Source organism: Plodia interpunctella, chromosome Z (genome assembly GCF_027563975.2).
Source record: "Plodia interpunctella isolate USDA-ARS_2022_Savannah chromosome Z, ilPloInte3.2, whole genome shotgun sequence".
Lineage (NCBI taxonomy): Eukaryota > Metazoa > Arthropoda > Insecta > Lepidoptera > Pyralidae > Plodia > Plodia interpunctella.
Genome location: NC_071324.2, coordinates 1,941,445 through 1,969,122, shown reverse-complemented (window position 1 = coordinate 1,969,122; position 27,678 = coordinate 1,941,445). Strand labels below are relative to the sequence as shown.

Below are 27,678 nucleotides of genomic sequence, written 5' to 3'. Positions count from 1 at the left end.
GCTTTGCTACTTTTTCGTCTCCACCTTGCACGGTCGTCGGCATCCCTTTTTTTTTCAGACCTTCCATTTTAGACGACATCAAACGCACTTTTGGGTTTGCACCTACTTCCAAAGGCACCATTTTGTTCAATAATTTCTTTCCCTAAGGAATTATAGAACAAAATGGTGTCTTTTTTAAACTAATAAATAGGCAAACAGGCGTGCGGCTCACCTGATGGAATGCTGTCACCGAAACCTACGTACGTGCGCTTTGCCGACCCTGACAGAAATCTTTTGACGCCCTTTTTTTACAAATATTCGGATTTTATGCTGACAAAGTACGTCGTTTGCATAATAATGTGATTATTTTGTCCAATCTGCGGAATATAAATGACCTAACACTACACAAATTCTTACAATCAAATTATAAAATTAATTAACACGTCAGCTGTCTATCCTATTTACGCGTAAACCGCGATGTCGATATGAAAGATTCTTATATACGATAATAAATTAATAGTTGGATTGATTAATATCCTAGAAATCGTGTCTCACGCAAAACAAGTATGAAATAACTGAGTTTCGCCAATTTTTTGTGTGAAATTACTTTTTATTATTACGATACGATAAACGTCACCTGGTTAGTTAGTCAATAGGAACAGCTACATTGTTGCGTTCGGGTGAGCGCACACCGTATGCATTCGCGCAAACCTAGTTTTGTTTGTGAAGTAAATGGAATCGTCATAGTGTATCTGTAACTAAGTAGGTATATGCTGTGTCCGCGAATTCCTAGGTTAGTAGAATTTAAATTAAAACAAAATTTGGTCGCTAGGCTTTTTTAATATTATACTTTGTTAATTTTATTAAACTAACTAGTAATAAATTTTATTAATATTTTCTATTCACGGGTTTTCATTTTAATTTAAACAAACTACCATTGGTCACGCTTAAAATGTTTTAACATTTCTGTAACTGAATTAGTAAGTGATTGAATAAATTTTCACACTGACGAGAAATGTTTATAAACATGCAAATATACTAAACATGAATTACTAGCGGGCCGTCCTCGGGTAAAACGCCCTTTGTTTTATACTATTTAGTGATATTCAAAGTTTATTCAAAGTTTGTTACCGAAGAGTGGTCGTATAGCCACATATCTACTCAAAATCACTATAAATATATATTTGAAATCTTTAAAACAAGCCAATGTTCTGTATTTTGCAATATTTATCTTTTTTTAAGTTTTTAAATTTAGCCCCAAAAGTAGACATCAAAATAAAAATTGTTTTATTAAATTTAACTTTTCCGTCTTTAGGTCGCAGATTTACATACGCGTACTAAATTTAATCTTTATTGGTTCAGTAGTTTCAGAGTAAAGTAACTGTAAAACAGATAAGACTATTTTTTAGATTTATTTCATAAAGGTTCCATTTTCTCCTGTTGAGGTACGAAATCATAAAACGATATTGAATCATGGATAGTAATCAATAATCAGCTCAAGCAATCGCTCTATTTCAATGTAGTCCATTGAACAAATTCTGGACTAGTTTCCACATTTTACTCTCTATTAAGTACCCTTTCAACCAAAAAAATATAATTTTTTTAACAGGAAAAAATATCTAAATAAATATATTATGACAAATCACACAGATTGAGCTAGCCCCAATGTAAGCTCGAGCTCGATATTTTATAACAAATACATATAAAGATAAACATCCAAGATCCGGGCCAATCAGAAAAAGATCATTTTCCATCATGACCCGACCGGGGATCGCACCCAGGACCTCTCGTTTCAGTGTTAAGAACTTTACCACTGCGCCACTGAGGTCGTCAACTAATCAATAATCAATTAATCTATTGATTAATCGATTCATCGGTTTGTGAGTTACGATGTCGTGGCGTGGCATGTGATTCCGTCCTAAAATAGGACCACTTCCCATGGATGTCTTATGAGACGAATACGCGACTCATAGTATTAGCAAATGATGGACAACAATCGCATTGCCAATGAGGTTTGACGTAAAACAGGCGGCCGATTATAATTAGAACAAAATCTCCAAAATAAGGTTTATTATTTACGCTATGAGAGAGAGACACGTCAAATTTATTAATAGCCGCCGCTGTTGTCAATAAAAAAAATGAAAAAATGAATGCGCGCGGTCTGTACGCTGCATTAATTGCTGTGGATGTCCATGTTTGTTTGATAGAAACTGTTCGCTGAATATATAAATAATAATATAGCCACTTACCGTGCGTTGATTTTTTTTAAGTTTGTAAAGAAATATGTACCTAACTCTAATCAAACGTAATTTGCTGAGCGTATTGATTGTTCATAGTTTTTTTTCCTATAGTTTATTATATTGTACATATAATAAAAATGTATGTACATTCCGATATTAAATGATAATAATGATGGGTGTCTTTATCTACTGGAAGCCAAAGACATTTTACAAACATAAAACAGACCAAAGTTCTAAAAAAAATATGTTTTTACCCCTATTAGTACCATAAACACTAATATTGTAAATGCGGAAGTTAAGTTTGTTTATTTTGCATACATTTGAAGTGTGGAGAAGGACATACGGTACCTTTCATCTCGGAAAATTAACGCGCGTGAAGTTAGTCTCTTATAAATATATGTCCTGTATACAGACATAGCCCACTTATAGTTTTATTATGTGTATAGGTAGATTGTTTAATCAATTAGCTATACCAAAAACGCTAATTTGGATAAAACATCTGTTGGTGTGTCTCTAATAAGAAATACTTTACATTAATTGATTTTTTTTGTTGATCTAAGTATGTAATTAGTTCATTAGTTGCATTATTGACAGACTATAGATCGCGGATGGTTCAAAAACCGACATGAATGAATGTGATGTTATAAAAAAGCGGCCAAGTGCGAGTCAGACTCGCCCATGAATGGTTCCGTATTGCGGATTTATGACGTATAAAACAAAACTACTTACTAGATCTCGTCCAAACCAATTTTCGATGGAAGTTTACATAGTAATGTACATCATATATTTTTTTGAGTTTTTTCATTCTGAGAATTTTAGCATTTTGGAAGTGTCTCTCGTGAAATTATTCAGTTTAGAAAACAAATATATATTAGAAACCTTAATATCATTTTTGAAAATCTATCCATAAATACCAACAATATACACGTATGCGTTTGATTAAAAAACAAAAGAGTTTCCGTTCTAAATGGGAACCCCAAAACTTTTTTTTTCTATTTTTATGTAAATACTTAATGCGGTTCGCAGAATACATCTTCACTGACTAAGTTTCAACAGTAGTTCTTATAGTTTCGGAAAAAAGTGGCCGTCCGTCTGTCCGTCTGTCCGTATTGACATATAAGTGGCCGTCCTATGACAGACATACAGACAGACGGCCACTGTGTCGTGACAATGTGACAAAGGGTTCCGTTTTTGCCATTTATCGGACTAAATAGCTGTTTGCTATACTTCGACGATCATAAATAAAATATGACTTAAACTATACTATCTACTTATAATTAACTACGAATTTGCTAATCGTATAAAACTTAGCTTTTGCCTACGGCTTCGTATTAATTTTCAGGGATGAAAGATACCCTACGTCTTTCACCATACTGCAAACAACATTTGTATGCAAAATTTCAAGAAGATTAGTTGAGTAGAAAGAGCGTGAACATGTAACAAACAAACTTACATTCGCATTTAATATTTTAGTTGGGATAGGATGCTATAATCTATAGAGAGAAGAGAAAACTATTTACACATAACAGAACGCAAATAAAGTGACCTTTAACTCACTCAAAGAGCATACATGAATATAATCACTGCGAAATCTGTCTAAAATAAATAAAATCGGTCAATTTAATTCAAGATTATAACTATTTTTGTCTTATTTCACAGATTATCAGAAACAGTTTACAGAGTAGCAGATCTGAGAGCCGTGGTGGTTAGTAAGAATTGTGGAGTGAACGAAGCGAGCAGCGGAACGAGCGACGACGAGAGCGGAGCCAGCGGAGCGAGCGTCGTGATCGGCTACCGGAGCGGAGAGCGGAGCGGAGCGGAGAGCGGAGCGGGGCGGAACAGATACAGAAGTGATTTCAGTCGCCACCACGGCACCTACGTCTGCTACTCACCAATTAACTTGGCAGGACTCTTTATTCAGGTGAGTACTTTTGTACATTACTTAATTCTAATCCTCTTGTTTCCGACTTCATTCGCGGTTATAACGCCTCAAAGCCCAGAATCCTCGTAGAAAAGACACCTCAAAAGTAATGATCAGCTGTAATTTTACGACCGGCCGCCTTCCTAACGTCAATCTTCTTTGGGAATGACCAACCAACCCAGACGCAACCGGAACCGTGAACACAACGGGGATGAAAGAGAGAGAGAGTAGAATAATATATAGCTTACACTTCAAAACACAAATTGAACTACACTATTTATTTTTACTTCTATATCGCGATTATAGAAGTAATTTCTAATGAATTTGTAATGGTTGATGTTCACTTGTCTGTACAGGATACTAGCCATGCCTGTGATTAGGGTTGTCTGGCGTTAGGATAAAGCCGGACATAGGTAGGCTTTTTGATTGCGTGCCCGGCTATAATATAGTGTCCGGGTAGTCCGACTTTTGTAACGCTTTTTTTCACTTTTTTCACAAGTTGTGATCACGAACGAGCTAGCGCCGTGCTAGAATTTAATTTTGATAGATTAATAAAAAAAATACTTTAGACCGATTTGGCATTCGATTTTATATATATTTCATTAGAATTTATGGAGTAAACACAGACCAGGAGTAAATTATCAAAATAGCTTTGTTTTGCATACAAAAACTTCAATAATGCAGATTGTCCGGCCTTTTTACCCCAGGAGGGCTATTGTTTTTCGCGCGTATGGATGTATACATATATGTATATATGTAATATTATTTATTACCTCATGTCTCCAAAACCGTTGAACGGATTTACATAATTGAGATATTGTTACATTCGTCTTAGCTGAGCGAGTGTTCTTAAATTAAAAAAAAACATGGCGCCCAACGCCATTGGATTTGGTGAAAAACAATTTATTTTTCGAGTGCTCAACGCAAGAAAGCTTAAGGGTTTTTTTTGTTTTTAAAAAAATTTGCTTGTCAACTAAATATCCGGCCGAGTTGGCTGGTTTGTCCGGGCTTTTAAAAAAGTTTTTTCTTTTCTTTTACTATTAGTTTTGTCGGCCTATATTGAGACCCTATATGTGATAATGATTTTAAGCCTATTATTCTTCGTTGTGTCACGTACCAAACTGGACGGGCCTGATTAGCCCTGAGCGTTTAGAGCAAATATTACACGGATCAGGTAACGGAACGGGTTGATTTGCATGTTATTACAATAAACAAGCAATGTCTGTATGACTATATATTTGTATTAGCTCAACAAAGATTCTAACGATTTCGCTGTTCAAGATAAAGATGGTAGACGAGGGTAAAAAATCGTATATATATATATAATATATTCAATAGTATATATATATAATATATACTATTGTGTATATTATTGTATTATTTTGTATTAATACTGTTTTTGTGGGCAATAAAGATATTTTGTATTGTATGTAGCTAAGTCCCATGATGGTCAAAGAATAATTCATAAGGGTCCATATAACATTGCTTGTTTGTGATCTGTATTGTACAATGAACACATGTTAAAAGTACAGACAGACACAACAAGAAGGTAAATATACAATGGCGGATTTATCCCGCGAAGGGATCTCTTCCCACCAGGGTAGAGTTTGAGAGGGTTTTTTTTTAAATTTTGAAGAACATTTTTACTTTTTAGAGGATATACTTATCCTTCCTTTTTTATTGTTACGCCGTTTTCACTGAATCTCTGTCTCTCTCTCTCTCTCTCTCTCTCTCGTCTGAATGTGTCTCCAGTTATATTCCTCGGCAGTGACGCTCGGGGTTTGGTTAAATAAAATTTTCGACTGTGATTTTACGACCTGATGTGTTGTTATGTTGTTTTATCATCAATCGCCTCGTACGCCCAAGGCGGAAACCACACGGCCAAACCACCACATCCAAATCTTCTCAACTCCCTGCATGTCCAGTCGACCGCATGTGTAGTGTTCCCTAAATGGACCTTTATGGCGCGGTGATAAAGACTGGTTCTGTAACTTGATTTGCTGTGGACTGTGCGAGATTTCGAGTGATTCCGAAATCATGACAGTCCCTATAATCGATCACATTAATTTGATATGTAAAACTACTAAACAGGCCACATTTATAATTAATTATGTATGCATTACTGGGCTAAAGTTTTTTTTTTTTAATTAGGTTTTTGACGCAAGCTTTTGTTGTCGTCTATGGACTTCAACGCAAAAAATAATGACCGCGCAGTAAAACTTTGTTACTGGATGTTGCCCGTGGCTTCGCTCCCGTGGGAATTTTGATTTAAAAAATATAGCCTATAGAAATCTTGAATAATGTACCTTTCTAATGGGCAAATAATTTTTGAAATCGGTCTGGTAGTTTCGGAGATTACCTGAGTTCCCTCTTAGGGACCCGATCCTGGGTGGACCAATCATTGTTATAATGTATAGTTAAGGAAAGTGAAGCGACTGAGCGACAGTAGGTTTACTGTAGTCAGGTGATCTATAAGATCCCAAACCTAACGGAACCACAGATTTGACCAAATCTTAGAAAAAGTAAAGGCTTGAAAGACAAAAGTAATGCACTCGTTTTGAAAAAAATCTTAATGTCTTACAGTATTTTTACCGTCGACGACAGAAGGGGAGTTATAAGTTTAACTTGTCTGTGTATCAGTCTGTCCATATCATCGGAGCAGCCGAAGGGCTGAAGTGAATTTGATCTAGATTTTTTTAAATGAAAGAAATTTAAGCGAGTATGTTCTTTGCTATTTGACGAACTTTGTCGTGGCAAGTGGTTGCCTCTGAACCGAGAGGTCCCGAGGGGTTCGATCCCCGGTCGGGTCACTATGGAAAATGATCTTTCTCTGATTGACTCGGGTGTTGGATGTTTATCTATATATGTATTTGTTAAAAAATATAGTACCGCCGTTGAGTTAGTGTCCCATAAAACATGTCTCGAACTTACTTTGGGGCTAGCGCAATTTGTGTGTGATTTGTCTTAATGTATTAATATTTATTTTATTTACTCTATGTTTGGGAAATATGCGCTCAGACGTTTGGAAGCCACTGCTCATCTGTTTTCTAGCAGTTGAGATGATGACAACAAGGTCGGAGCTGGGGGGATGGGAATTTGTGACGATTCGAAGCCAGACGAATGCGAATGCAGTTGTTTTGCAAGTTGACATGTAAATAGTAAGATTACGTTTTCAAAATGCTTTTATTCGTGTTAGATTAACTAATAACCTAACTTGTACTCTGTATGCAGTGGATAATCTACGGACTTGTCAACATATTAGCGCATAATTAGAACTTAATAGTTATCTAAGTGGGGAACATTGTATGGGGATAAGTGATGGTGAGACCACCGGTGATGCGCTAAAGAGAAATTATAACGTTGTCGTAATAAAGGACTGCGACAGACGGACCGCAGGCGACTGCAGGCGGCGTTTCCACGACGGCAAACAAAACCCACAGGATGACAATACAAAAATGACAGTTTTATATGAAAATAATAAAGTCAATAACAGGTTTTCCTTGTTTTTTTTTAAGTAGTTTAACCGATAATGGAAGAATAAGTAGGGAATCTATCAATATTTATTGTAATTAAGAATGTGAAAGACGAACCGCAGTTGACTGATTGGTTAATTTCTACGACGGCAAAAAAAAACGTGAAAGAAAATGTTTAGCACTTTTTGAATTAGTTACTTTGGTACTTACTTAGGGGCCCTTACACATTTTTACCAGGTCGTCAAAGTCGAAATAGTAGACTAAGTTAAATGTAATCAATAGCCGGAAAACCAGTAAATTACAGGTTTAAAGATTTGAAATAAGTTGAATATGTAAATAAAATACAAATTGCAATAAACTATCCTAATAGTTTAATGTCTATGCGATTGTTCTCACATAAAACTCATATGCAAAAGGGGACTGCATAAAAATGTTTTGTCGCGCCGCTATCACTTGCGGTTGAAGCTTGGCGCTCGTCTGCAATAGTGTGCGTTGACTTTAATTGCCGTGCGCATTATTAGTATGTAACGCACAGTAGGGGATGTTGTGTAACAGTTATGACTTATGCTAGCTGCATCCTCGGGCTCCGCTCGTGTGGGACTCGTGTCGGTATTTTTTAAAATAGCCGATACTGTATGGCTATAGAATTATATAATAAATTACCCATAAAACCGAAACAAAAATGTCAAAATTTAATTTTAAAAAAACCACCTTGTAAATCAGAGCTATTACTCTATAAACGAATTCATAGATAATAAATAATAAATTCAAGTAACAAAAATAAACCTTACATAAAAATATATATTAATATGACGAGTATAGAATATAGATGTATTACATGATAATTATTATAAGATGACTATAAATGAAAATGTTTACCAATATTATAATACAGTAGGCGCCGAAATTCGCAATATCTGTAAAAGTTTTAAGCATAAATTGTAATTACTTTAAGATCATTGTAACACTTGGTTGGCGAATAAACAATATCCTTTTATATATTTTGACATCCTCTGAGGCCTAATGGTCATCACGCCGGACTGCTACGCTGAAGGTCCCGGGTTCGATCCCCCGGTCGGGTCATGATCTTTTTCTGATTGGCCCGGGTCTTGGATGTTTATCTATATATGTATTTGTTATAGAATATAGTATCGTTGAGTTAGTATCCCATAACACAAGTCTCGAACTTACTTTGGGGCTAGCTATTGAGCTACACACAGATTGCTGTGTGATTTGTCCTAATATATTTATTTATTTTATGTTTGTAATCAATCTGTGTAATTACTCGGTTCTTACTAAAGTACAAGTAGTACACAAAGGTAAAAGAATATGTATTCTTTTTATTGGATTACAACGATTGTGATTTCCCTCCAAGAGTATTCTGTCATTTATACAGTGTTATTGTCAAAGCTGGTCGCCATCAAGTCTGATCCTGGATGCAGGATGTCACAGGGGACAGGATAACACATGCTTCATAGATATTCCCAGTGGTTTCGTTTAGAATCAAGTTTATACAGTTACTAGATGTTGCCCGGGACTTCGCTCCCGTGGGAGTTTTGAGATAAATTTGTTAGGTTTGTAGGGTAATCTCAGGGTAGGTTGGAGTAAAAATAGGCAAAGGCAGACAGTTGTATAATTGATATAATTGATATAATTGATATAATTGATAAGTAAAATGCAATACAGACCTGTGAACAATAAAAAAATACATAAACTATAGCACTAAATCACTGTAAAATTTAGAACACTTCTCCGAAACATATTAAAACAACTTACCCTTCAAGGGTCTATAAATAATTTAAGATATTTTATTATATATTTTTTTTATTATTATTACACCGTACTGTGGTACGTGCCGATATCGTTATGGTAATGAATGAGTCAAAATGTGATTTCAAAATATCAAGTGGAACAATAATTTCAAATTTTGAATTTAGACTGAAAAAAATAAAAAATCATGCCAGCGCGCACGCGATATGACTAAAGAGGTCATAATGCGTGGCGTTACAAATTACAGCCTAGATAATCGATAATCTACCTTTCTAATGGTGAAAGAATTTTTGAAATTGATTCGGTAGTTTTGGAGATTACCCGGCTCAAACATACAAACTCACAAACGCTTACCTCTTTATAATAATAGTATACTTAGATGGTATAGATACAAATATTCTGGCGGGTATCAAACCCTCGCATCTGCTTTCAGTGCTTTTAACCACTGAGCTATTGCCAATTCTTAATTGCCAATTATTATAAATACTTAATGCATTAGAAAGCGTATGTGACATGTAAAATGAAGTCTTTAATCAACCATGTGTTCAAAATTCGCATTTAAAATTTTACATTAAAATTAAAGCATATTTTGATCAATCGATGACAGCGAGACAGAGCTTAATTTACATGATGATTACGTTATAATTAAAATAAATTATACAAAAGCATCAATTTCTCGTACAATCACTTTTGTATGCGTCTGTCACTAACAGATCGCTAACAGTCAGACACACAATTATATATACAATTACATATATGCAGTGTGTAATTTTTTCGCTGCGACGTTGAGCGTCACATGACAATTGATGTACCTATACCTAGTTTTCAAGTTATTAATTCTTTAATTACACTAATTAATTACAAAGCGCGTTATAAAGCATATAATAATTAAAACTGTAAAGGCTTATCGTTGGTAAAACAGCGAAAAACTAGCAGCGGAGCGAGTCGCGAAATTTGAGTTTATGAACGCGGCAACTAGTAAAGAATTTTATATTACTCTGACTAAAGCATCCATACTAACATGTGTGTTTGTTTGTCCGTATCTCACGTCAAAACGGAGCAACAGATTGAGGTGATTTTTGGTGTGCAGATAGTTTCGTTGAGGTGGACAGACAAACTAGTTTATCGCTAAGTTAATGACTACATAATATGTAACGGGAATTAACACTGGCAATAAAATAACTACTTATTTATAAAAAATAACACTAGGATAATTTTTTTGGGCAAAGAAAATGTCGATTCATGTTATCGTATGTTATGTCAATTGACATAAGAATTAGAGGGGTTAGTGTGAGTTTGCATTTCATTTCCCATGATTCGAAGTGAGATGCAGTGAACTAATGACATTGCAGTGTGGTTGTCGTTGCGTCACAATGGCGCGATGTGATTGGTGCGCTCCCGTCTCACTTCGAATCTATTCGATGCGATGGTGAGAAGTGCGGGGTCAGCACTTCGCCCAGGGAACCCTTTTGAATTCGAAAATAGAAAAATGTTATCAGCCCTAATATTGGATATAAACCTTTTGTCTCGGTAACTAGTAAATAACCTTACTATTCCCACAAATTATGTGTAGGTAACCCTTAACTAATTTCCAATCTCCGTCGCTTTGTTCCCCTCTACGAGCACCGCGCCTCTAAGACCGAAGCCTTACCGTACCTTCGATTAATAATACCCTATCTTGTACTAGATCTCTTCTAGCAATATACCTTTAGATTTTAATGCGAGCTTGTGTTTTTCTCATGATTGTCAGTTTTATTGTCACATAGTTTTAATTGTTATGACATCGCACCGTTTCTGAGCCACACATATGCTTGTACTGTACATAGTGGTTATGGTGATGTCAAGTCTTATTTCCTTTTAATTAAACAAATAATATATCCCCTTAGACCAATTGTCTTTTGTCGCGCGGCACGACTCTTTATGTCTGTTGATAAAGACAACAAATATAAAACAGGAACCTATCAATACCGCTGAAGCTGAATTTGGAAATTTAAAAGATTATTTAAGACATACCTTATAGATGTTTTTTTAAACCCAGACAACAGAAGGAAGAGAGTCAAGTTTAACGTATTTGTGTATGTATGTGTGTCCGTGGCGTCGTAGCACCACCAGTATTACAATGGTTTTGGTGACTTGATGGAGCACACAGAATCGCCTTTCTACGAGGGAACCCCTCAACTCTCAATTGTAGGTACATATGTACTTATAAATTCTTGTCACGCGTTGAATGCAACCAGATCTCTCTGAAGACAATAAAAGCTTGTGTCAAACATGGAATGTTTTGTAAAGTCTTTTTTTTTATATTTGAAAATGGAATGGAGAATAAAAAGACCACATCAAATGTTTTTTTTACATTATAATGATTTAAGAAAATTCGTTTTAACATTTATCATTCCGCCATCCCGTAAATGAAAGTTGGAGTTATTTTCACAGTCACTTGCGCTATTGCTTATTCAACTAGTGCCTACTCGTACATTAGCATTAAAAACGTAATTAATCCTGTGCTCAGAATGGCATCAATTACCGATATTAACGTCTGGGGAGTGGGGAGAGGCTAGGCTTTATAAGGGTTACCATGCTTTAGAAAAGAAAAATATTTTTGGAAAAATATGACTGTACTATATATCCCAAGTAATCATTATCATCACAATCATTCAGTAAAAAAAATGGACGAAAGTAATTTTCAAAGACATACACCATTTTTGACACCGTTAGAGTTGTAAACGCGAACACATGTATATAGAAATTTGTTCCTTTAATAACATACGATTTAGTCTTGTATTTGTCGAGAAAAAGAAGAATATTACTTCTTCATCAAGTAGTACTCGTAGTTACAAATGCGAAAAATTTGTTTAATTATTACCTACATATTCACGCTTTATCTACATACACATCATCGGGACATCGCAAACTGCAGTGCCCTGTAGTTTGTGCTGTGTCCTTCTCCGCACTCCTGACCCAAAAACTATGAACGGCAGTACATTTTCGGATCAGGAGTGCGGAGAAGGACACAGGGTAGACGGGAATCCATGCATAAGGGATAGGGCGGCAAACGGATGTGTTCGTCACCTAGTAATATAACCAGGTACAATTCCAACACCAACGTTTTCGCCCTTTTAATAAGTCATAAGATTTTATTCATGAGAGATCATAGAGGTCATAATATTAAATTTATTTAATTTAATTAGTTATTTAGTTACAGTCTTCTCCTCTGGTCCATAAAAGTTTTTAACAATTCACTGTAAAGAAATCAACAGATTCATCAGATCTTCATTTCTTGTTTTATAGCTACATAGTTCGCCAAAGGAATGATTTCGCGAATACCTCGATTTTTCTAACGTCAGAAAAAGCGCGGGTGAACGAAGTGACAGTAGTGACATTTTTTTTTAAACGAACGCACAGGTATATCAATCGCGACGTATTTCGATGCCGGCAAATGCGACCAAATCGTGGACACCATGGCCGGGTGGTGTTTCCAGTAATAAAGTTAATTCCTAATTGCGCTGATTTGCCAAAGTCAACGCAACTGATTTTTTTTAAAGACATGTAAGTACTTACTCATTAATTGGATGAAATGTTTTGCAAATGATTGATTTTGATATGTTTTATGCATGTGCAGATCTCATTCAACGTCGTGTGTTGCGCAGGCATTTACATCCCGGGCTGTGAGGCCGCGAAGCCCACGATGTCAGAGTAAAAAATAGACATATAAACCTTGAAGTAAAAAATGCGTGTATGTATTATATTACATTTGTCATACAATCAGTTATCCATATTTGTGGACCATATACATACATCTATACTATTATTATAAAGAGGTAAGCGTTTGTGAGTTTGTATGTTTGTAACGGGTAAACTCCGAACTACCGAACCTATTTCAAAATTTTTTTCACCATTCGAAAGGTACTTTATCCAAGATGCTATAGGCTATATTTTATCTCAAATATTGAGCCTATAGCATCAATTTCCACGGGAGCGAAGTCCCGGGCAACATCTAGTCAGTCAATATATTATATAGTCATAATTTATTCTGCACTCGAATGACGACCGAAAAGAACTTTAGTAGTCTTTAATATCACAACATGAGCTATATATGAACATTTTCAGTAATTATAAAGGGGGTGGCGGGGTCAGGGGGTTGCGAAGTGAAAGCGAAGCAATAGTGGTAGCTAGCACCCTCAGCGATTTATTGTTTTTAATAATAACGTGAACGTCACAAAGAGAACAAAAGTCGACAGTGAAACGGCGCGCTGCCGTCGAGAGCGGAACACTGTGCTTTGTGTTGGATGTGGTATTCGCTTAGATCATTTAGTAAAGGGTACGCCACGCCTCCGCGTTCCCATCTGCCGAGGTACAAGAGCAGAATATGCTCTAATGCGTTCATAAAATACTAGTTGAACAATCGATAAAGACCATTCCGGTGATTAAAGTGATCGATTGTGCGGATTCCTCTTGTAAAAATAGGTCAAATATGTCCAGTCTCGTAAAAGGTGGAGTAACTTTTCACTTGTATCATATTTTTTTTATTTTAAAACTAAATGATCTAGGGGTATTAAACGAAGGTGGTGCTCTCTAGATTGGCTAGAACCGACTTCTGTAATGCCGGTTCCACACTGTCCTCGAACGCGACCGGATGCATGAACATTGCGTAAATTGTATATGGTGTTTTTATTTACCTGCTAGCTTAAATTCACTTGGAAGCAGTATTTTCTTCGTATTAAAATGAGATTGGCATTGTTTATATCCATAGCTAATTTAAAATACACACAGCGCCATCTAGTGTTTTTATTGCAAAGTATTTATTAGCATTTAGTACCACCAAGTACACACAGCGCCGTATGTTTTTCGCAAATCCCATGGGAACAATAGTTTTTCCGGGTTGAAAGGTACCTTCTCCGTACTCTAAATTATATCTATGCGAAATTTCAATAAGTTTGGTTGAGTAATGATAATGCGTGATGAGGTAACAAGCAAACAAGAAACTTGATTTCACATTTATAATATTAGTTTTTACCTATATGTGATTGTTACAACTGCCGACATCTAGTGGCTAGTTGTGGCATAAATACAACTGAACAAAATAATCACCTATAGTAATAATATTTTGTTTGCTCTTCTTTGAGGTCGAAACGGAATAAGAATTGTTGATGGATTGTAATTTGATGTACGAATGAGGTGAAAAGACATAGGTTACATTTTCCGCGGGCGGAACCGCGTGAATCATCTTATTATATAATCTAATTAGGCACAAGTGGGATTCGAACCTGGGACATTTGGATCACATGTCGCTTGTGAATTATTAATTGCCATATCCATACTTATGTTTCGATTTGCTTCGTACTCCTTGTATCTGCGAAGTCCCACTGGAGCGGGCCGCGGCCGCAATATTAACATTCGTGCAACACAACGCGCTATTCTCAACCTTATTGCGTTAAACCACAAAGTCCAATTCCCAGTGTTCACAGCCCGAGCCGACTTTTCATTCTGTATTTTTTTGCGATTATTCCCTAACTTTCAAACGCCTATTGTTTATACCATAATTTTATTAAAATTTTAACAACGATAAGTACTCGTGTTCTGTTTTGTGTTGTAATAGTTTCATCTTCTTCTTATTGAGTCGTTATGGCTATTTATATGCTGTCTTGCCCTGTGTCCACCTGAAGAATCTATATAGATTCTTCAGGTGGACACAGGGCATATGATATGCTGTCTTGATGGCGTCTTGTGGTTATCACTAATTTCATTCGCCGAGTCGATACGCAAAGAAAATGAAATGAAATGAAACCAGTACATGGCCACTGTTATTGCCGTCGTTGGCCGTATGGAAGAATGACGTCAGATGTCAGATGTCTTTAGGCGTCTTTAATATAATCTGCCACCAGTGTCAACATTCGAAAAGTAGTAGTAGGATGAAAATGGAAAAATCACAAGTTTAAACTAATTAAATTTGTTGTCAGAATTTAACGGTATCCACGGATAGCTAGCTTCGATGAAGAACAAGATTCTCAGCCGATTTCCAAAATTGATTCTCCAGGAGAAAGCTATATTTTATATTATAAGTACTTTAATGAAAGTGTACTTTTTATTACGATATTCCCAGAGCATCGAAACTGATAATTGAACCATAATATCATAAGCGATTTGTCCTCTTTTCATGTCAAAAAGGACTATTAACAGATTCACGTAATCGGTATGAAGATAGTTGGGGGAACGCTAATTTTTGCCACAAACGGAGGCGCCGTTTGTTCAATGCTTAGTCTTCTTAAATAATAAAGGGAAAATGACAACTAGTTAGCCTATTTATGAAATGGCTCGTCGCAATCTTATTACCTTTTCTTTTGCCAACAACAACATTGTTTTCTTTCCAAAAGAAAAAAAAAAACCCTGCACCAAGTTGCTTCTGCAGTAATTGAATTATATCATCGATTTTCCATTAAAATGTTTTATGGAATGAAGTCTGGAGGGTGGGGCAGCTAAGACTGCTACTCGACTGTGAAATGTGGGTGGTTATGTTGTTCAACACATAAATAAAAAAATATTATTTTTTATAAATATAGATATAGAAATACCCAGTTACTTTAGCGGCTGTTACGCCACAAAGCCGGGAGTCAGTTTATATTTTTTTTTATTTTTATATATTAGGACGAATCACACAGATTGAGCTAGCCCCAAAGTAAGTTCGAGACTTGTGTTATGGTATACTAACTCAACGATACTATATTTTATGACCAATACATATATAGATAAACATCCAAGACCAGGGCCAATCAGAAAAAGATCATTTTCCATCATCACCCGACCGGGGATCGAACCCGGGACCTCTCGGTTCAGAGGCAAGCACTTTACCACTGCGCCACCGAGGTCGTCATAGTTTGTAGTTTAAAATACAATGAATACGAACTACGATTTAAAATTTGACTTTTATATGTCAATCTTCCAAATTTTAAGCTAATTCCGCTTGCCTGATGGTAATCTTCCTTATTACCTATCATTTGCACATACCTACCTATGCGGCAAGATATTGAGTGGACCTATTCTAAGGCGGAACCTCACTAATACAACCATTTTCTTACATCTACCGTATTATTTTAAAAACATCGACTAAATGCAGGACTATCGAATATTTATTTTGATATTAATTAAAACAACGGTACATGCAACGAGTGAAATTAAATTTGACAAAAATATTCTTCTTTACGAGGGTGTTCGTTGCTTACACTACCTACGACTTTTCGCTATTGTCGACTAATCGCATACACACAAGAGAAATACACAAATGGCCAACCAGCGTTTGAAACTTACAACGACAAAACGTGGCAAATCGAAAAATATCTAGTCCTGGCATAAGGAGTGAACCCAAAAGTGCTGACAAGGAGGACATCTATGTGTGCCAATTGTCTGACAATTAAACGACTGTGCGAAGTGTAGAACAATGTAGGAATGCGGATCCCAAACCCCTGAGGCTATAAGGGCATATAATAGACAGAGAAAACAGTCAAAAAGGTGTGCGATTGAGGTGATTTTTGGTGTGAGAGTGACTAATTGTGTGCTGTCTACAACGCTGCAAGTCATTGGCGAAAGCAATTTTTTAAATATTATTTGTTTTCTTTTTGCCGCGGATATTAATTGAAAGCCCACGTCCGTCTGCAGCTGAACAGTTCAATCGGAACGTTTCCTTTTGAGATTCGAAGTTTGAAAATTTTGGCAGAAGAGAAAATTGTCGAAATTTTTTTGTTCGATCAATGCAGCTGAGTTGTTTGAAATGGTCGATTCAGTGCAGTAGCTATTTTGGTAATTGGACATGAAGTGGTCGATTGATACTGTGGATAATTTGATGCAATCGACATTTTGTTATACGATCTTTGCGAATTTTAATGATAACATTAAATTTCGCATATTATTGCTACACTTTTGTCCTCTTAATAAAAGGCAGAGCATGAGATCATTGCCCGGTAATACATAGAAGTACATAAGAGATCAAATGAAATACAATTTTATCGACGAACACACAAATTCAATATCACTTTTAGCACTGATTTCATTGCAAATCGCCACTACATTACAAAACGTGTGTGCTTCGGCCAGTTTTATATAGTTTGTGGTTTGGTCTCGGTCACCCCTTTGTGTATTAAACCAACCGGAGAGGCAACTCACAGGTGTTGCCCCCAGCCAAACATATAGAATGGACGGTTACACATTTAGTACACACAATATACTTGTCTATAGAAGCATGATAATAATTAAGATTACGTCGGAGAGAGGAGGAAGAAAGATTACGTTATCTCGCCCTGCACTGAAGTTACATTTTCCTATAATTTGCTATTTTCGCCAATCGACTATAAAAAAAACTAATATCACTGGTTTTCATTCAACTTTATTTGTTCGAATAAATACCAAACCTTTATGAAAAATTGTATTTGTTCAAAATAGGAAATAAAACTGAATAAAAATGTGAATAAAAATTCTAACCATTATAAAATTATTTTAATATTTTAAATGTTATTTGGTACAAACTTTCATTTAATAATTAATGTAATTTTATCACTTTATTATAGGTCTATAAATATTATTATCATTATTATACGATTCGAGTACTTGTATCGGATTGTAGTGGCCTCTACGGTTGCTTTAATGCTGAATACGGGCTCCCTCACCGGCGAGCCGGTAAATAGTTTAATAGTGCGTAGTGCGTACAGTTTTTGTGTATAGGATTACCCCATTGACCTCTGTGTTCGTCGCGACCACCTGTTGACGGATTTGGGCAGCGCGCCCGGCCCAAATGGGACTTTTTACAAAGTGACCCGAGTACTCACGATTCATTTCGTAATGCAACACTGACACGGCGTTGACTGTACACATGATTTTCCATGCCTTCTCTCTCATGTGAACGTTTTTCCATTTACTTCCTCAGCCACAGACGTTAATGTCTGGCCCAAGCATGGTGCAGTATCCTCATAACATATGTAATTGATTTATGACATTATTACGTACGTTTTGTTACTTGTTGTTCGTTACATTTAGTATATATATATATATATATATATATATATATATATATATATATATATATATATATATACGTGATTACGTGTGTTTATACATTATATACCAATAACTTTTAGAGCTACATGATATCTACATGAAATCCGTCCATTTGTGGACAATATGAGATTAGAGATAGTATTCATAATATATCTGTGTTTCCTATAGTCCAGTGCAGTCCAGTAAGACCACCGCCAAGATCAAAAGGTACCAGATTGGAATCCTATTCGTACCTACGAGTTTGTATACCAATCTGACTCTATAGGTAAGCGAAACCTGAGCTCTCGACGTTCAGTGGCTCAAATTCAAATTCAAATTCAAAATTCTTTATTCAATTTAGGATGATATACATCACTTATTGACGTCAAGTCAAGAAGAAGCGGCGCAACAAACTTCACCGCAGCCTTTTCTTTTATATATGTACTGAAGATATCGAAAACCTATTCCAATTTTGACCACGACAATCTTACTCCCATACAAAATATTAAAAGGCAAATTAAAAAAAAAATATGATGAAAAACAACAAAACTTTGAACACAAACTTTAAAAAACCAACGTTTGCCGAGTTTAAACATGTTTAATGTACATTTTCTGGCGTTAGATTTCCGAGAAACAAACTGAGAGACGAACCGACAGTTTTACATTAAAGCTGTGTTTGATTAATATGTTCATTTATAAATAAAAAACGTTTAAACTTGAGTTAATAAGTGTCGCTTATAAGCATGAATATAGTTACCAAGAACATGTTATTAAATACGCAACGATTTGATACGGTTTTTTTTAAAATAGATAGTGTGATTCTCGAGGAAGGTTTTGGTGTATAATTTATTATGCTTTTACCCAAGCGAAGCCGGGACGGGCAGCTAATAAAGGACAATAAAGAATACAAATTCTGAATCGAGTGAATAGTGGGACTATTGGACCGGTGGGACATTACTGGTGGGATCACGAGTCATAAATCGATATTTCGAACAATCGAGAACCTATGTACCACGCGTCATCTCATTTTCCCACCTTCTGTGAGTCCGTAAGTCCGACTTACGCTGTGGCTTTATGTAACAAAGGGACGGAAATATGTAACACCAGAAGCGAGCCCCGTTCGACTTAATTACACGATAATATAACCTGTAATAATCTCGTTACATTGTATAGTAACCAATGATACCACCTTGTCATAATAAAACAAATGACATTTAAAATGATAGAGCTTAACGCAATCCACAGTCCCATTAACTGCGGCAAGGTACAATCGACTGCATGTCAAGTTTCCCTTCATTGTGCACTGTGCGGTGGAAATAGCGGTGTGTTTCCAATGAATTTGATTATTTACTGCACGGCCAGACTCGGATCCAGCGCTGTGGATACGATGGGCACGCTCGTAACCATAATTAGCTCGATACCGCCGCAATAATTGGGACGTATTACTTTCATAATGTCTGTCACATTGGAAAATATTACTTTAATAATGTCTTAACCCCAATATTTTATATTGGTATTAACATTATAAATGGTAAAGTTAGTTTATAGTTGTCACGTCACGGCGTGCACAGACTTTAAAATACAATACATAAAATCTTGTTCAATACATCACACAGCTAGCCCCAAAGTAAGTTCGAGACTTGTGTTATGGGATAGTAACTCAACGATACTATATTTTACAACAAATACATACTAGTAGATAAACATCCAAGACCAGGGCCAATTAGAAAAAGATCATTTTCTGTCATGACCGGAGCGGGGATCGAACCCAGAACCTCTTGGTTCTGAGGCAAGCACTTTACCACTGCGCTACCGCTTTCAATACTAAAAAGATCACAAAAAAAACGAAAAAACAAAAAAATGAAGATCACGGGCGAGCTCAATTCCAACTTTTTTAAAAGATTTGGTCTAACGAATATACACTACTTCCTGGCCAAGACACATACAAAGGACAATAGAAAAACTTTTTTGCTTTATGTTTACTACATATGAGCATAATGGCCGAAGTGGAGAACATTTCAAATTGAATGCCTAATAACTCAACCTTTTTTGAGTGCTGGATCCACGCCCGTGTACAACGCGTTCCCCCGTAATGAATTATAGATACATGGACAGATAAACGAACATACACGCCATTTAGTTTATAAGTCACGACACTTATGATGTATTTGTAAATGGGTTCATTAAAATTGTTACGTTTTATAGGTAGCCCGCCGCCCGTCAAATATAAAGGCCCTTCGCCTTGAGTCAACTTTGGTATTTATTAACAATATAGTTACCTAATTATTTGTTTCGACTAGTGGCCCGTCCCGACTTCGCTTTATACACCTAAAGTTTCCTCAGGAATCTATTTATGAAAACCGTACAAAAACTGTCCGGAAGTTTTTAGTTGTTTATCATGCTTCTTCTATAACCACATGTGTTATTTATATATTCTATCTGTTTAATCGCCAATATTAAAATTGAATATTTATGTCACTGGATGGCGATATTTAGTTTTAGAACGCGCTATCGTGTGTCGCTCAAGAAATTATATAGTGTTTTGAAATATGTGAAGTTCTTTTGGCTTAACTTTTTGATCATTACACGGTTGTCACAATTCTGAAGTTTATATTTCTGTTGGACCTCACGTGTATTTTTGACAATCAGCCGATTGTTCATGGTCCTTTGAGCCGAATGGCTTGATGGTTTGTGCAATAAGGCTTTCTCGTTCGCACCCATGGGCAGTAGTTTGCTGTCAAGGGCGGACACTGTGCGTCCACTTGGCCGCAACTGCTGGTAGCGGTATCCAGAAACAAACTTTCAAGTACATAGAGCGTGCCAAGAAGATAGTACTGGTAGCATTAAAAACTATTTGCGCACTCTACAAGCAGTGGATCTGTGATACCTGCTGTCAACGAGCGAGGGAGACCTAGGATACACCTATTTCGCGTGTGTGAGTGAGTGAAATGCTGGACATTTGTGAGTACTTTTATTTAATTTGAATCAGTGGTAGTAAAAATCAACCTCAAAAGCAAGAAGAAATTAAGTTTGGAAATTATTTGGACTTTACTGTGGTTTACTGTACGGACTTAGAATAGTTTTAAGAAAAGAGAACCGACGGGGAATCCATGCCCAATTTCCTTCCGGTTTCATTGCGACAAGGTTCTAAACACTTGTAAATTTATTCACGTTCGATCTTTAACTTATAAAAATTTCACTTTTCGGATAAATCTTCAACTTGTATTTATTCTTTACTTAATTTAAACATCATGGATTCTTTGATTAAGGTCCAAATAAATACTAATAAAATTATTAATAAAGCTTACACTAACTTCAAAAAGTCTCCTAAAGAGCGTTTAACCGCTGGTTATTTAGACTCGAGACTTGCAGCTTTGGAGACACAATGGTGTATGTTTTCCGAAAATCATAATAATCTTATTAGTAAGTTTAATATTGAAGATTTAGGTAAATATATCGAATGTGATATTTATGAAGTTACTGAAGAATTGTATTTTGAATACAAAGCCGAAATTAAAGATAAATTAAGTCAAATTCAACCTGTCATGCCTACTTTTTCTGAGTCTCACTATAGTAATTGTAAATCTAAAGATCAATTTCAAAGTCGTGTCAAGTTACCTAGGATAACTATACCCACATTTTCCGGTAGCTATACCGAATGGACAAGTTTTAGGGATTTATTCATGTCTCTTGTGCACACCAACCAGTCACTAGATAATGTCCAAAAATTATACTATCTAAAATGTCATTTGTCGGGCGAAGCTGAACAATTCCTACGACATTTTCCTATCACGAGCGGTAATTATGACGTTTGCTGGAATCTTTTAGATGATAGATACAACAATAAACGATTCATTGCAAACTCAGTTTTAAATAGATTTATTAATCAAGGAAATGTATCCACTGAGTCTGCAAGTGATTTAAAGAAGTTGTTAGATACCAGCAACGAATGTATCAACGCTCTGATAAATTTAGGTTTTCAGACGGACACATGGGACATGATCGTTATTTATATTTTGTGCACAAAGCTTGATATTGAGACTCGTAAGATGTGGGAAACGAAATTAAGTGAAACACAGGATAGTTTGCCTACTTATAAGCAGTTTGCAGTATTTCTGCAACAACGTTTCAGGTCTTTAGAGTTTTTAGATGACAAAGTTCCAAAAAATATTGCTACGTCAAAGGTTCTTCATGCTACTGAATCGATTTTATGTCCGTTTTGTTCAAGTAATCACAAATTGTTTCACTGTAAACAATTTGCTAAACAGGAACCACACTCACGTCGAAATTTTGTAAAATTAAAAAAAATATGTTTCAATTGTTTTGGATCGAATCATTCGGTGTATTCATGTCGCGCACCATCAAGGTGCAGAATCTGCCATCGGAAGCATCACTCGCTTCTTCATGTTCATGCTATTAATACACAAGCGAGTAATGTTCCTAAAGTCCACACTGATAATTCTTTAAACATAGATATTGTTAAACAAAACAAACCGTGTAAAAATGTTACACACCATGATAGCTCTCAAAGCCATGTTTTGCTTGCAACGGCTTTGGTGAACGCTAAGTCAAAAGCAGGTACATGTAAAACTCTTCGGTCTATAGTAGACCCGGGATCGCAAACTTCGTTTATTACGGAGTCAGCAGCTCAGCTTCTTGGGCTGCCGAAGGAGCAAAGCAAGAGTCGTGTGTCCGGTTTAGGAGGAGATCGGGATTCCGAAGTGACGTCAGGTTATGTCGTCAATTTACAAATACAATCTCTCGTAGACCCTAGATTCAACATGCAAGTTAAGGCTCATATCATAAAAACTATTACCACATTGCTGCCTGAAAACAAAATAGCAGTGCAGAAGTGGTCAAATTTATCGGGTATTAGGTTAGCGGATCCAAAATTCAACACTACTAATAAGATTGACTTGCTTCTAGGAGCAGAAGTCTATGGTCAAATTATTGATGACGGTCTTATTAGAAGTGGTCCAGATATGCCTGTGGCTCAAAATTCAAAATTGGGGTGGATTTTATCTGGGACGTTATTGTCAACCGATGAAAATCAGAGAGATGAAATAATTCATACAAGAAAGAGTAGGAAAAAAAAGAAAACAAGGATTATAATGTCATAGGTTGTGTTAAATTACCTATAAATAAATAAACATTAGTCCCCTTTTGATAGCATTTACAACTTTTCAGATTTTTTATTTGAATACATATCAATTCAACGGCTTTGTTACCGTGTTATCTAGATTTAAAATTATATTTTAAGCAGTTTCAAGTCGGTATAAACGTGTTGTAATTTAAGTTTGTGACAATTTGTTTGTATTAGTTACTTTCACTCACCATGAATCGATTTTAATTTTTTTTACAGTCCACTTATTTTATTAATTATATCATTTCATGGTGGCGGGTTTTCGTCCTTATATTGCAGTCCATATTCAGTTATTTCAATTATGGACATTCTGTCCATGGTGGGCGGAATGTTTAATCGCCAATATTAAAATTGAATATTTATGTCACTGGATGGCGATATTTAGTTTTAGAACGCGCTATCGTGTGTCGCTCAAGAAATTATATAGTGTTTTGAAATATGTGAAGTTCTTTTGGCTTAACTTTTTGATCATTACACGGTTGTCACAATTCTGAAGTTTATATTTCTGTTGGACCTCACGTGTATTTTTGACAATCAGCCGATTGTTCACTATCCGTGTAACAAATATCATAACAACCGGTCTAGTACAAATTGCGTGGAAGATTAACAAACATACATATTATTTTTAATATACACTTTTAACTTTAAACTTGAAATGTACTCATTTAACTTCTAGATGCAATAAAAATCCTATATACAGATAAGAATAAATGTATTTATAACGTAAAGTACTGTAAGTTAAAATTAAAACTAAATTATAAATACTAAATTAATTTAAATAAAAAATTGATACTAAATATCCGTCGTCGTGCGATAAAGTTCCCAGAAGGCTGGCGACATTTCCTCTTTGTTGGCCAAAATAGTCACCAGCCCTTGGGTTCCCAGAGACATCGACCAGGCGTGTGGAAATTTCTTTGTAAAGAGTTTTTGCATCCGCACCCCAAGGTCCCAGGGTATCTACAGCAAAAGGTGGCACTCCCAGAGATGCATATCTATTGCCGGACTCTGCCGCCAACGCAGCCGCACCAGCCTTACAGGCAGTCATTTCTACATATTATTTATATGTGTATAAACACACACTCACAAACTTTGGCATTTTTAATCCGATTTTATATTGATATAGGTATTGAAGATAAATTTTTAAGAGCCATCAAACTCAATATTGCAAAAAATTGCATCCAATGTAACAAATAAAGAATGCATTAATGTCATTTCATAGAAAAGTATGATCGGCACTGGTGCGCGGGTTTAAATTGTAAATGTTACTTGAGCCCGTTAACTGTGCTATTAACCTCTATTATATTGATACAAAAAGTTGTCAATACTTCGCGGAAAATACGGTAATATAGAGAGAGAATTTAAAATGGCTTCAAACTATCGCGGCCTAGTTCACCGAACTCCGTCTCGTTCAGTGTATACATTGCTGGTTTTTCATTACAGTGAACAAAAGCACTATAAATTATTAGCATACGTAAAATGTACCTGCTATTGAAATAATTAGAATATTGATCTTATACAAGAAGCTGGTCAAGTTATTAAATCGTAATCATTGTCAACAGGCATTTGAACTATCCCACAGCTGGGCTACACAAGCCTTCCTTATGGTTGGATAAGGAGTATGGGCCATGACACAACACGCGATACCGGCTTTCAAAGGACAAAAGAGCTCAAGATAAATATGGTCACCAGTCTAATGACCCACCATCTTAAAAGCCTTAACCGCCACATTCACAGGCTGAACCTATAGTTGTTGAATATCGCATATTTTTTTAATAAAAAAAGTGGTAAAAAAACATAACAGCGCATAAATTGATAATAAATAAATAAAACACGTCGACACTTTCAATTGGTTAAAAAAATGGAGCTTCCCACAAATTCGTCACACCAACGCCATCTGTATGTTCCAATTTTTAATACTCCGAAACATTACGCGCTTCTCCAACAGATGTCGCTAGTAGTGGCTACCGAACGGCCTTTGGACTTTATAGTATCGTAAATATGCTAATTCCATCCATGGCTTTTTTATAACTTAATTAATAACTCCAAGATTATGATTTAGACCGTTTAATTGATGGACTAGGGCCCTGGTCGCGTGACCTCACAGTTGTCATCGCGCACTTTTATGGATGATGTAAAATAATGAAAAAATACCAGGGATTTATGTGATAGTGGCGATTTATGGTTTTTATGGTGCGTTTTCATGTTTTGTGATTTTTATCATTTCATTAGTTGGCTATTTGCGGTTATGTTGATGAATGTGTTGTAGATTTTATAATGACTTATCGGGCGACGAGCAAGCGGCCCACCTGATGATAAGCGGTCACCGCAGCCAATGGTGAACGCCGAAGGTGTCACTCGCGCGTTGCCTTACTTGGGTTTCGAATTAAGTTCGTGACTCGAGGCCAATCATAGACAGACGCAGGCGGAGCTGCGCACAACTATTTTAAAATCGTAGCGTGTGTTTCCGCCCTAGAATAGGACCACTCCATATCCTCCCGTGAATGAAGGGGCACATAGCCCTGTCAGCTGTCAGGGAACAATATCATTCCCAGGGAGGGCTGTCGTCAGGCAGGCGGCCGGGTGTAAATTTTAGGCTTCACATGTTGATGTAAAGTTTAAAGTTTTGAAGGGCTTCGGGGCATCACAACAAAACCCCAAATCTAGTTCTAAGCTTATGATAATGTAACAAAATAATATACCATACTAATCCTGTTATTTATAAAGATGTTAAAATACCTATGTTTTGTCTATTTCTTTCAATTTCAGATATTACAAAATGCGATAGTGACAAAACATATTTAAGCTTAGAGTATGTTTAAACTTTTGTTATGAATATGTAACAGGGTAAACAGTGTGACATTTTATATATTGGCACCATTTTTGTCTACATGCTCAGTCCATAATACTGTACAACTTTTTGTATACGTAACCTTAAAATCGCGAAAAAAAAAAACTTTAGTTGATTCGTACGTTTTTCGTAGGTGTGATACTTATATTTGATTTATAGAACAGCTGTTTTTGTCGCTATTTGAGCATGTAGATGAAAAATGTCAATAAAAGTGAACCTGTTTATCGCATCATATGTGTTTGTATAGCTTGTATAGATAAACATCCAAGTCATATTTAGGTCAATCATCAAATATCATTTTCCATGTAGACCTGACCTCTGTCTAGTGTGTCCGCAAGATGACTATTTTGCTATAAAGATCAGCAAAGCGCTGTCCGCTGAAATTCACAATAAACATTCTTTTACATCACTTATTGACGTCAAAAGATTACTTAAACTTAAGCCTACTGCCGAATTCCAAAGCGCAGGTGAAGAAGAAGCTGCGCAACAAACTTCACCGCAGCCTTTTCTCCAAACTAAAGTATCTTTATTGCAGTAAGTGTGTAGTACCTACAGGGTATGGGGATGACAAAGACAATTTAGATTTACAAATGTGGGTCTCATTGTGTACATAATTAACTATGAATAACACCAAAACCTATTAATAAAATGGGAGACGAGCCGCATGGTGGGTCTTCCGCGAAACCAGTTGGTCGTGTTTATGTTTAGGAGAAGCGCAAGTGGCGCAGACATACACACAGCGGCGGTAATAAATAGATACTCCATCCTTACTTAAAACAAATACTTGACATGTAAATAATGTGAAAGTCGATGTGTTTGTTCAGAAAACAGACCTTCTCATGAAGTTTATCACGTAAAACTTTATATTATACTTACATTATATATTATGTATCTCAAAAAGGTACAAACTACTGGTATTTCGGAACGACCACGTCAGGTCATGCCACAGATGATCAACCATTCTTGTTTTCTTTTCTTCAATTTTTTCTAATTTTTTATTGTTTTAAATATCATTTTGTTTCACTATTTTTATAACTCTTGACTTAAATGGATAAACATCATGCGATATTTTTAATAATCCCTTCTGGGTTTTTTATATAAATAAATAAGGACAAATCACACAGATTGAGCTAGCTCCAAAGTTCGAGACTTGTGTTATGGGATACTAACTCAAAGATACTTATTATATTTTGTAACAAATACGTATATAGATAAACATCCAAGACCCGGGCCAATCAGAAAAAGATCATTTTCCATCATGACCCGACCGGGGATCGAACTCG

At 35.9% G+C, this 27,678-nt stretch overlaps 1 protein-coding gene across 5 annotated transcripts in view; it reads left to right on the top strand.

The window, feature by feature from the left end:
* Window positions 1–27,678, top strand: part of LOC128682834 (protein bric-a-brac 1-like) — a 353,293-nt gene that overhangs the window by 33,506 nt on the left and 292,109 nt on the right. For all 5 annotated transcript variants that reach the window (XM_053767754.2, XM_053767752.2, XM_053767750.2 and 2 more), the window contains exon 3: window positions 3,879–4,140. The gene's annotated coding sequence lies outside the window, so the exon portion shown is untranslated. The remainder of the gene's footprint in view (window positions 1–3,878; window positions 4,141–27,678) is intronic.